Below are 11,884 nucleotides of genomic sequence, written 5' to 3'. Positions count from 1 at the left end.
GTTTAGATAGGGTTGACCGTGAGAACCTTTTTCCACGTATGGAGTCAGCTATTACGAGGGGGCATAGCTTTAAATTAAGGGATGGTAGGTATAGGACAGATGTTAGGGGTAGATTCTTTACTCAGCGAGTCGTGAGTTCATGGAATGCCCTGCCAGTAGCAGTGGTGGACTCTCCCTCATTATGGGCATTTAAGCGGGCATTGGATAGGCATATGGAGAATAGTGGGCTAGTGTAGGTTAGGTGGGCTTGGATCGGCGCAACATCGAGGGCCAAAGGGCCTGTACTGCGTTGTATTCTTCTATGTTCTATGTTCTATAGAGTGGGGAGTAAACAAGGAGGCAAGTTGTAATATTAATCAAGAAGTAATTACAGCAATGAGGAGGCCATACCAGTAGAAATAGAACCACAAAACAGGAAAAATTGGATCTGTACTACAGACCTCTCAATAGTTAGGGAGAGATAGAAGATCAAACAATTTCAGAGAAGTATAAGAATAATAAGGCTGTAATAGTCAGGGATTTTAACTACCCATATATTAACTGGGACAGTTCTAGTATGCAAGTTAAAGAAGGAACAAAATTCTTAAGTTACATCCAAGAAGGTTTTTTTTAGCCTGGAAACAAAACAAGGCGGGGGCAGTTCTGGACCTAATGTTTGGAAATGACCCTGGGCAGGTTAAAGGTCAATTAGGGAGTTTTGGAAATAGTGACCATAACTCAGTTGGGTTCAAGATAGATATGGAAAAGGATAATGATGGGTCAGAGGATAGGCGAAGATATAATTTGACTCAAATGGATTGAGAGCAGTTACGTACAGATAAGACCGTGTTACAACAATGCAAAGCATTCCAGCAGAAAATTGGAAATGTATGGGACAAATTCCTGAAAGACAAAGGGTAGGACCAGGACTGAAAGTCCTTGGATGTTAAGGGACATAAAGGCAAAGGATTAGAAGAATCCTATGACAGATATTGAAGTCTTAGTACTAGTTCTTGTGTCCTAGATGTGCAGAGGGTACATAAAATTGAAATTAGAAAGACATACAGCATGCATAAGAAAGCATTGGTGGGTAGAATACATGAAATTCCAAAGGGATTTTTTAAAGAGCAAGAGAATAATTAGGAAGACATTAGGTCCTATTAGGGAACATAGAATTAATCAGCATGTGGTCTCAGAAGACATGGACACAGTCCTCAGTGGTCTTCACTTGGAAAAGGACAATCTCAGTATTGATACCAAGATGGAAGACTGAAATATTAGTAGAATGAACGCAGACAGCAAGAGGAGATACTAACGGATTCAGCAGCTCAAAAGTAGATTACTGTAGGCCCAGATGACCGTTGTGGAAGGTGAGGGAGAAGCTATCAGGGACTGTGGCAATATATTTCTAAAGCTTTCCAGCCACAGGTGAGGTGCCAAAGGACTGAAGATCTGCTAGCGTTGTCATGTTGTGAAAAAGAGAGGAAGGGTTAGACTAGAAAATTACAGGCTAATCAGTCTAACCTCAGTAGTGGAGAGGTTATTAGAACAAATTCTGAAGGACAGTATATATCTGCACTTTGAGGGACATCATCAATTCGAGAGAGTGTGGATTTGTTAAGGGAAGAACATGTTTGACAGATTTGATTGAATATTTTAAGGAGGTAACTAGGAGTCTTAATGTAATCTACATGGACTTTAGCAAAGTTTTTAATAAGGTTCCTTATAGCAGACTGGTGAGGAAAATAAAAATCCATGGGATCCATGGCATAGTAGCATGTTGGATCCAAAACTGGCTGAGACGCAGGAAGCAGAGGGTGAGATACAGAGATACTTCTGTGACTGGAAGTTTAGTTCAAGTGGGGTTCCTCAGGCTCAGAGCTGAGACCTTATTGTTTGTGGTGTACATTAATGATTTTATGTAGGATCAACAGATCCCTGAAGGGGGCCGGACAGTTCAATAGGGGAAAGTGAGGACTGCAGATGCTGGAGATCAGAGTCAAGAGTGTGGTGCTGGAAAGGCACAGGTCAGGCAGCATCTGTGAAGCAAGAGAATCAAAGTTTTGGGCATAAGCCCTTCATCAGGAATGAGGCTCGTGGTCTGGGGGGGCTGAGAGATAAATGGGAGAGGGGTGGGGCTGGGGGAAGGTAACTGAGAATGTGATAGGTAGATGAAGGTGGGGGCGGAATGGTGACAGGTCGGAGAGGAGGGTGGAGCGGATAGGTTGGAAGGAAGATGGACAGGACAGGAGGGCGGTGCTGAGTTGGAGGATTGGGACTGGGATAAGGTGAGGGGAGGGGAAAGGAGGAAACTGGTGAAATCCACATTGATCCCATGTGGTTGCAAGGTCCCAAGGCAGAAGATGAGGCGTTCTTCCTCCAGGCGTCGGGTGGTTAGGGTTTGGCAATGGAGGAGGCCAAGGACCAGCATGTCATTGGTGGAGTGGGAGGAGGAGTTAAAGTGCTCGGCCACAGGCCGGTGGGGTTGGTTGGTGCAGGTGTCCCGGAGATGTTGTCTGAAATGATCCACAACTTAGCAACCTGTCTCCCTATAAAGGAGACCACACCGGGTGCAAAAGATTAAGTAGATGGCGTGTGTGGAAGTACAGGTAAATTTTTGTCAGATGTAGAAGGATCCTTTGGGGCCTTGGACAGATGTGAGACGGGAGATGTTGGCGCAGGTTTTGCACTTCTTGCGTTAACAGGGGAAGGTGCCGGGAGTGGGGTGTGGGCTGGTGAGGGGGAGCGTGATCTGACAAGGAAGTCGCAGCAGGAGTGATGTCTCTGAAACGCAGATAAGGTGGGGAGGGAAATATATTTCTGGTGGTGGGGTCTGTTTGTAGGTGGTGTAAGTGGAGGAGGATGATGCATTGTGGGGTGGAGGTTGATGGGGTGGAAGATGAGGACTTGGGGGGTGGAGTACTGTCCTTGTTGCAATTGGAGGGGTGGGGTTCAAGGGCAGAGGTGTGGGGAGTGGAGGAAATACGCTGGAGGGCATCGTTGATTATGTGAGAGGGGAAATTACGGTTTTTGAAGAAGGAGGCCATCTGGGATGTTCTGTGGTGGAATTGGTCCTCATGGGAGCAGATGTGGCAGAGGCAGAGGAATTTGGAATAAGGGATGGCATTTTTACAGGATGCTGGGTGAGAGAAGGTGTAGACCAGGTAGCTGTGGGAGTTGGTGAGTTTGTAGTAAATGTCCATGGTTAGTCGGTTGCTGGAGTGCAGCATAGGCAGAGGAATTGGGAATAAGGGATGGCATTTTTGCAGTGGAGGCGGAGGAACTGTGAATAGGTGCCGCAGAGGTGGAGACACATCTGCAGAGGGAACAGTCTTTACGGAAAGCGGATGAGTTGGGGAGGGAAATATATCTCTGGTGGCAGGTTCCGTTTGTAGGTGGTAGAAATGGTGGAGGATGATGCGATGTAAACGGAGGTTGGTGGGATGGAAGGTGAGGACCAGGGGGCTTCTGTTCTTGTTGCAGTTGGAAGGGTGGAGTTCAAGGGCGGAGGTGAGGGATGTGAATGAGATGTGCTGGAGGGCATCATCAACCACGTGGGAGGGAAATTGCGGTCCTTAAAGAAGGAGGCCATCTGGTGTATTCTGTGATGGAACTGGTCCTCCTGGGAGCAGATGCGGTAGAGACGGAGGAATTGGGAATACCGGACAGCATTTTTGCAGGAGGCAGGGTGGGAGAAGGTGTAATCCAGGTTGCTGTGGGAGTCAGTGGGTTTGTAGAAAATGTCAGTGTTGAATTTGTCACCGTTGTTGGAGATGGAGAGGTCCAGGAAGGGGAGAGAGGTGTCAAGATGGTCCATGTGAATTTAAGGTCAGGGTGGAATGTGTTGGTGAAGTTGATGAATTATTCAACCTCCTCCTGGGAGTGCAAGGTGGTGCCGATGCAGTCATCAATGTAGCGGAGGAAAAGGTGGGGAGTGGTGCCGGTGTGACTGCAGAAGATGGACTGTTCCATGTAACCGACAAAGACACAGGCACAGCTGGGGCCCATGTGGGTGCCCATGGCTATCCCTTTCATCTGGAGGGAGGGGATTGAAGGAGAAATTGTTGAAGGTGAGGACCAGTTTTGCCAAACAAATGAGAATGTCAGTGGAAGCGTACTGGTGGGGATGTCCGGAGAGAAAGAAACAGGGGGCAAGGAGGCCCTGGTCATGGTGGATTGAGGTGTAGAGGGACTGGATGTCCATGGTGAATATGAGATGTTGGGGGCCGGGGAAATGGTAGTCTTGAAGGAGGTGGAGGGCATGGGTGGTGTCCCGAATGTTTATGGGGAGTTCCTGGACCGGGGGGATAGGACAGTATCGAGGTAGGTGGAGATGAATTTGCTGGGGCAGGAGCAGGCTGAGATGATAGGTCAGCTGGGGCAGTCAGGCTTGTAGATCTTGGGTAGGAGGTAGAATCGGTCAGTGCGGGGTTCACAAACTATGAGATTGGAAGCTGTGAGTGGGAGATCCCCTGAGGTGATGAGGTCGTGTACGGTCTGGGAGATGATGGTTTGTGATAGGAGGTGAGGTCGTGGTCGAGGGGGCAGTAAGTGGAGGTGTCTTCACGTTGGCGCTTGGCTTCAGCAGTGTTGAGGTCAGTGTGCCAAACTACCACTGCACCCCCCCTTGTCTGCTGGTTTGATGGTGAGGTTGAGGTTGGAGCAGAGGGAGTGGAGAGCTGCATGTTGTGAGGGTGAGAGGTCGGAGTGGGGGAGGTGGGTGGACAGATTGAGGTGGTCAATATCTCAGCGGCAGTTGGAAATAAAGAGGTCGAGAGCGGGTAACAGACCGGCACGGGGTGTCCAGGTGGATGGGGTGTGTTGGAAGCAAGCGAAGGAGTCCTCGAAGGTGGGCAGGATTCAACCTTACCCCAGTAAAACCCACTTTCTAAATAAATAAATTTTATATTATGCATATTTTCTTTGCAAAAGTCCAGTTTGGATCTGTTGTTACTGATTACCACTCACCAAGTGAGAAGCATTGCATTGGGAAGTGTTATCACAACTTCAGCTTCACACACTTTGTACAGAGAACTGAATCATGGGAAATATTGAAGCTATGAAATAATAAGCGTTTTGGCCAAAATACTGATTTCACACAGCAATCAATTGAAGCTTACAACTGGCAAGAGCAATGAGGTTAAATGGTAGAAATCAGGGCAAGTTGTAGCTTGAGGGCTGTTTGTTTTCAATAGAAAATCAACAAGGTTTGACCAGGATTATATTTAACACTCACTAGACGGGGAAGTGTACAATTGGCCAAATTCTGATAAAATATATGCAATAATCTCTTTGTGGTGGTGATTCTGAGTATACACAATGTCACATTTAACATACTTAAAGCTTGTTTTGTCTTGATCCATTTCATAGCAATGATTTAGTCTCTGTAAACTTGCTGTAATTCATATCTGCTTGGCAAGGGGGAATGGAAATGAGAATTGAGCAGTTTCTATAGTGGGAAACTGATCGTTAATAGGTAGGTAGTATTATTAATTGATTTATGGGATGTGGGTGTTGCTGGCACCATTTATTACCCATCCCAATTTCCCTCAAAATTTCTGAATACAAGAAAATGACTTGCTAGGTTATTTTAAATTCACATATAAGGCTGAAAGAACTGTGGATGCTGTAAATCAGAAACAAAAACAGAAGTTGCTGGAAAAACTCAGTAGGTCAGGCAGCATCTGTAGACAGAAATCAGAGTTAATGATTCGGGTCCAGTGACCCTTCCTCAGAACTAATTCGAAACGTTATCTCTGATTTCTCTTCACATGTAAGACCAAACCGTAACCACCTGATGTCTGGAGGAAGAACGCCTCATCTTCTGCCTTGGGACCCTGCAACCACACAGGATCAATGTGGATTTCACCAATTTCCTCATTTCCCCTTCCCCCACCTTATTCCAGTCCCAAACCTCCAACTCGGCACTGCCCTCCTGACCTGTCCATCTTCCTTCCCACCCCTCTGCTCCACCCTCCTCTCCGACATGTCACCATTCCCCCCCACCTTCATCTACCTACCACATTCTCAATTACCTTCTCCACAGCCGCAACCCCCTCCCATTTATCTCTCAGCATCCCCGGCCCACAAGCCTCATTCCTGCTGAAGGGCTTATACCTGAAATGTCGATTCTCTTGCTCCTTGGATACTGCCTGACCTGCTGTGCATTTCCAACACCACACTCAGGACAGGTTAATAGAGTGGTTAAGAAGGCATAATGATATAATTGCCTTTTTCATCCGTGGCATAAATGATAAGAACATGAAGGATATACTGGAGCTGTACACAACTTTGGTTAGGCCTCAGTTGGAGTACTTTGTGCAATTATAGTCACCACTCTATAGGAAGGATGTAATTGGACTGGAGGGGGTGTAGAGGAGATTTAGGATGTTGCCTGGGTTGAAGTGTTTTAGCTATGAATAGAGACTGGATAGGCTCACGTTTTTTTAAATAGAATTCATAGAATCCTCACAGTGTGGAAATAAGCCCTTCAGCCCAACAAGCCCACACTGCCCCTCTGAAGACTAACCCACCCAGACCCATTCCCCTATATTTACCCCTGCCTAATGCTCCTAACCTACATAATCCCTAAACACTTGGGGCAATTTAGCATGGCCAATTCACGTAACCTGCACATCTTTGTGTTGTGAGAGAAAACCAGAGCAAATTCACACAGACAGGGAGAATATGCAAACTCCACACAGTCACCCAAGACAAGAATTGAACCTAGGTCCCTGGAACTGTGAGGTAGTAGTGCTAACCTCTGAGCTACCAGGTTTTCTTTAGAGCAGAGAAGGCTCAGGGATCCTGATTGAAGTTAAAAAGATTATATGGGGCATGGGCAGAGTGATTAAGAAGCTGCTTCCTTGAAGGGTCAATGGTGAGGGGAGCATAAGATTAAGGTGAAGGGAAGGAGGTTTAGTTGGATTTAGGAAAAATAGAGGTGATGAGAATTTGGAATGTACTGCCTAGAAGGGCATTAGAGGCAGGTAACCTCACAACTCTTAAGAAGCATGTGGATGAACACTTGAAATACCACAACATTCAAGGTTATGAGCCAAGTGCTGGAAAGTATAGTTAGTGTAGATAGGTCAGTCCAAACTCAATAGGCTGAAAGACATCTTCTGTGCTGTATGACTCTATTTGAACTTAAACATAGGGGGTAAAATCAAAATGTTTGCGGATGACATGAAAATTGTTCATGTTGTAAATTGTTAGGAGGATAGTCATACACTACAGGAAAATATCAACAGATGGATTAGGTAGGTAGAGCAGTGGCAAATGGAATTAAAAGCAGCAAAGTGTGAGACTTGTTGAGGGCTAACAAGGCAAGAGACTACAATATAAATGTTAAAACCCTGGAAAGTACTGAAATTCAGATCTTGATGTGTCTCAAGAAAGCATGTGGGATTCTTGCCTCTATTATTGAAAACATGGAATACAAGAACAAAGAAGCTGTGTTGGAATGGTATAAAATGCTGGTTAGGCCATAACTGGAGTACAGTGTGCAGCTCTGGTTGCCACATTATAGGATAGAGGTGATTGCACGAGAGAGGGTGCAGAGGAGATTTACCAGGATGCTGCCTGGGATGGAGGGTCTAAGCTGTCCATATGGGTTATTTTTCTTGGATCAATGAAAATTGAGAGGGGACCTGTTAGAGGTGTATAAGATTATGAAGGGCATAGAAAGGGTGGCTAGGAAACCACTTTTTCTATTAGTAGAGCAGTCAATAACGATGGATGTACAGATTTAAAACGTAACAGGCTAAGAGGAGAGGCAAGGATTTTTTGTTCACTCAGAGGGTGGATGGAAGTCTGGAAATCATTACAGCACTTCAGAGAGTGGTTGAGTCAGAAACTCTCAAAAGATTTAAGCAGTATTTAGATATTTACTTGCCTTGTCGTACCTTCCAGCACTCCCTGCCTGGAGTTAGTATTCTTGCATTAAAAGTTACTGGTATCCATTCAGACTAGAATGAAATTTCCTCTGAACTTTTGTGCTCCCTGATTTCTGTTGCAGCACCATTGACAGCCTACGACATTCTCTGCCCTAAACCGCTGCAACTCTTGACTGTCCTTGAAGATGCTCCTTGAAACTTATCCCTCGCCTGTCTTAACATCTCCTTCCATGGTTTGGTATCACTTTTTTTTGTTTCATTATTACTCCTTTGAAGCATCTGAGAGCAGGTCACTATATAAATTTAAGTTGTTTATAGAATGACTATATCACAGAAGGAGGTCATTTGGCCCAGTGAGACATTACCGAAAACTCTACAGTCAAAGTTAACCCGAGGAAAACGCAGATGATAGTGGGAGTCTGGGACGCACCATCCCACACGGGGTATTGAGTCTGAAACTCCTATCACATTTAAGCAGTATTTCACTTGTGTTCCCATTGCCTCCAGGGTTAAACGCCAAGAGTTGGAAAATTAGATTAGCGTAGTCAGACTTTTATTGGACAACGTGGACAGAGGGCCAACTGGATCTTTCTGTGCTGTAAATGTCTGAATCTAAAATGCTCTGGCTGAAAAGGTGGTGGAGACAGGTTCAATCTTGACTTTTTAAGGCACATGAATAAGAATCGAAGGGAAATAAATTGCTGGTCTGTAGGGGAGGTGGGGAATTGGGACAACTGATTGCTCTAGCAGAGAGCTGACGCGGGCTTGATGGGTTATGTGTTACTGCAATAAAGTATGATAATTTCCGTCAAATTGCCTTTGGGTATGATCTAAGTAACTATGCAATCTTCAAGCTGTATTACTAAACAAAATAATTTATTTGATTTTTAAAAAAAAACACTACTGGCAGCGGTGGGATTCGAACCCACGCCATCGAAATGACTGGAGCCTAAATCCAGCGCCTTAGACCACTCGGCCACGCTACCGCGGTGTAATAGGCGCTTCCCAGCCGGTATTTCCCAGTGTCTGCGCAGCCGCACTGTCTCGCGTGTGTGTTGTTTGGCTCCGGTTTCGACAGGCGGGAGGAGCGGCACTCGCCTGCGGCCCAAGCTCGGGAGCAGGACCTCACCGCCTCATCTCCCTCCCCCGACTGCCGGTTGGTTTGGGCTGCTGCCTCACTGTCGGGGTGTTTTCGGTCCCGGAAGCGGTTCCAGAACATTCCACCGGCGGTCCCCAGGTGAGAGGCTTGGGCCCCAAACTATGATTTGGGCGTTTACCCTGCTACAGGAGGAGAAGGGAGAGGGATAGGTAAAGGGACAACAGGCACTGGAGGAGTAAGAGCATATGGTGGAGGCGTAGGAGTAGTGGGGGTAGACAGGTGGGACATAGACAGAGTTAGCAGTAGGGGCATGCTTGGGGAGGTGAGGAATGGTCTCAGGCCAATATTTTATCTGAATGAGGGTACCTGTATTCCATAAATAATGCTTTGGGGTGTCAACTTGGATTTTTTTTTGGTCTTAAGGCCTGAAGGGTTCTTGAATCCATAATTTTGTGTCTTGCAGGTAGGGGTGCCATCAGCAAAGCCCCTTGATCATGGACTAAAATGCCCTTCCTTATCCAGGATTATTGTCATCATAACCTAGAACTGAGAACTAGGCATGCAAAGAAAAGTACAATATGCCGGAAGGAAGGGTCAATACCCGAACACACTATGAAAGGAAAGTTCAAGGCAAATGTCAGGGAAAACTCAAAGGTGTGGAGGTGTCAGTGTTGGACTGGGGTGTCCAAGATCAGAAGGCACACAATGCAAGGTTATAGTCCAACAGGTTTATTCGAAATCGCAAGCTTTTGGAGTGCTGCACCTTCGTCACTCAAAGGTTGACAGCCTAAACTTTCATATAGTTTAGTAAAGATATAAACCTTAAGCTCATTCAAGCGTAATATAAGAGATAAAAATAAGAAATGAAACACTGAGAATTAAAGGAAAATTATTTTCTTTTCAAATTAGGCTTCCACATTGTATCAGTCAAAGATGATCCTTGGAATAATCATAGAATTACAAAATGGCGATGCACAGAAGCAGTCAATTTGGCCTAATGTGTCTGTATCACCTTTTAGAAAGAGCTGTATAAGTAATTGCACTCCCCTCTATTTTCCCATAGCTCAGCAAAGTCTTTTCCTTTAAGTATATTTGCAATTACCTTTTGAAAATTATTATTGTACTTATTTCTTCCAAACACCCTTTCAGGTGGCTTATTCTACATAACTCGCTGTGTAAAAAAGTAGTTTCTCATGGTGAATCTGATTCATTTAAGGAAGCCATGATGTGGAGGTGCCAGTGTTGGACTGGGTGGAAAAAGTTAAAAATCATACCAGTTCATAGTCCAATAGGTTTATTTGGAAATACAAGCTTTCGGAGTGCTGCTCCTTTGTCTGGTCCTTGATTTTCAAGTGGAGTAGGATCAGAGGACACAATTTATAGCAAAAGATGATAGTGTCATTTAAGGAGGACTTTGCATGGTTGGATTCACCATTGTTGTTGCTGGCATTGAGTTCAATGCTGGGTAGTCTGCCAGTTTCGTTCCTTTGTTTGGAACAACTGAATGGCTTGTGAGGCAATCAGAGAGCATTTAAGAATCAATCACATTGTTGTCAGTCATGTAGGCCAGATAAGGCTGGCAGATTTTCTTTTCTAAAAGAAGGACATTCAAACCAGATGTTTTTTACAATTGACAATGTTTAATAGTTGTCATTAGGATAGCTTTTCATTCCAGATTTATTAATCAAATTAAAATTTCACCATGGTTGGGTTCAAACTTGTGTCCCGAGGGCATTAGTCTGGATTTCTGCATAGTCACATTACCACTAGGCCACTGACTTCCTTTAAGGAACATTTTTAAGTAGGGAATTCTAGAACTTAAGCTGAGGCAGATGAAGGCACAACCATTAATGGAGTGATGAAAACCAAGGACATGTTAGGCCAGAACTGGAGGTGAACAAAGATCTTGAAAGTTGTCAGACTATAGGACAGTATGAAGATAGGAACCATCTCAGCAACCATTATGCGAACCGGATGATGCTTATAGATCGTTAATTTGTGAAGGTGGTGGATCCAGAAGTACCTTGTAGCTCTTCACAATAGGAGATTGGTCCTTTAGCTGGATTAATTCTTGGAATCAAAAGGACTAAATATGACTTTAGAATACAGTAAGGAATAAAACTGTAAGGTGTAGCAGCAGAAGTAGGGCATTTGGCCTATCAAATCCAGTTCATCATTAATGAAATCATGGCTGAACTAGTAATTCTCAACTTCACTTGCCTGCCTTTTACTATAATACTAGATTCCCTGACTGATTAAGAATGAGACCATCGCAGCCTTGAATATACTTAATGACCCAGCTTCTACAGCTATTTGTGGTAAAGAATTCCACATTTTCATTACTCTTTGAGGGGAGAAATGCCTTCTCATCTTCTGTCCGATCTGGGCGACCCCTTATTCTGAGATTATGTGTCTGGTTCTAGGTTATCCCACAAAGGTAAACAACTTCTGAGTCTGGGTCATCAAGACTTATGTTCTCTTTAAATTGCCTGGCAACTCTGATCCAATTCCAGAAGTTTCTGCCACACACACACACACTTCGGTAGCTCAGGCAGCTGTTAAAAAAAATTAGAGGGAACACTGATCGGGACCTCTATACCAATCTTAAATGAAATCAAAGTGCTGGAGAAATTCAGCAGGTCAGGCAGCATCTATAGCGAGAAAAACAGAGTTAATGTTTTGAGCCCAGTGACATTTTGTCAAAACTGGAAGGGTCACTGTGATTTAAATGTCAACTCTGTTATTCTCTCTACAGATGCTACCAGACCTGCAGAGTTTTTCCAACACTTCTGTTTTTGTTTCAGGTTTCCAGCATCTGCAGTTCTTTGTTTTATTTTACCTTATGAATCTTAAAAAAAAATAAAGAACAGTATAGGATAGAAACAGACCCACCAAGTCTGCCCCGACA

General features: G+C 44.6%; 1 protein-coding gene and 1 non-coding gene across 4 annotated transcripts in view; one reads left to right on the top strand and one right to left on the bottom strand.

Annotated features, from left to right (window-relative positions):
- Window positions 1-8,781: 8,781 nt before the first annotated feature.
- Window positions 8,782-8,863, bottom strand: trnal-uag. Its single transcript has one exon. It is a non-coding gene; the product is annotated as a tRNA-Leu (tRNA).
- A 69-nt stretch (window positions 8,864-8,932) lies between these two features.
- The window catches only part of eef2k (eukaryotic elongation factor 2 kinase), a 63,731-nt gene continuing 60,779 nt past the window's right edge, over window positions 8,933-11,884 (top strand). For 2 of the 3 annotated variants that reach the window (XM_043711410.1, XM_043711411.1), the window contains exon 1: window positions 8,934-9,114. The gene's annotated coding sequence lies outside the window, so the exon portion shown is untranslated. Of the gene's footprint in view, window positions 9,115-11,884 lie in introns of all 3 variants that reach the window. The other variant, XM_043711408.1, reaches the window with a different exon arrangement.

Source organism: Chiloscyllium plagiosum, chromosome 21, assembly GCF_004010195.1.
Source record: "Chiloscyllium plagiosum isolate BGI_BamShark_2017 chromosome 21, ASM401019v2, whole genome shotgun sequence".
NCBI classification, from domain to species: Eukaryota; Metazoa; Chordata; class Chondrichthyes; order Orectolobiformes; family Hemiscylliidae; genus Chiloscyllium; species Chiloscyllium plagiosum.
This window is presented reverse-complemented; position numbering and strand designations above follow the sequence as displayed.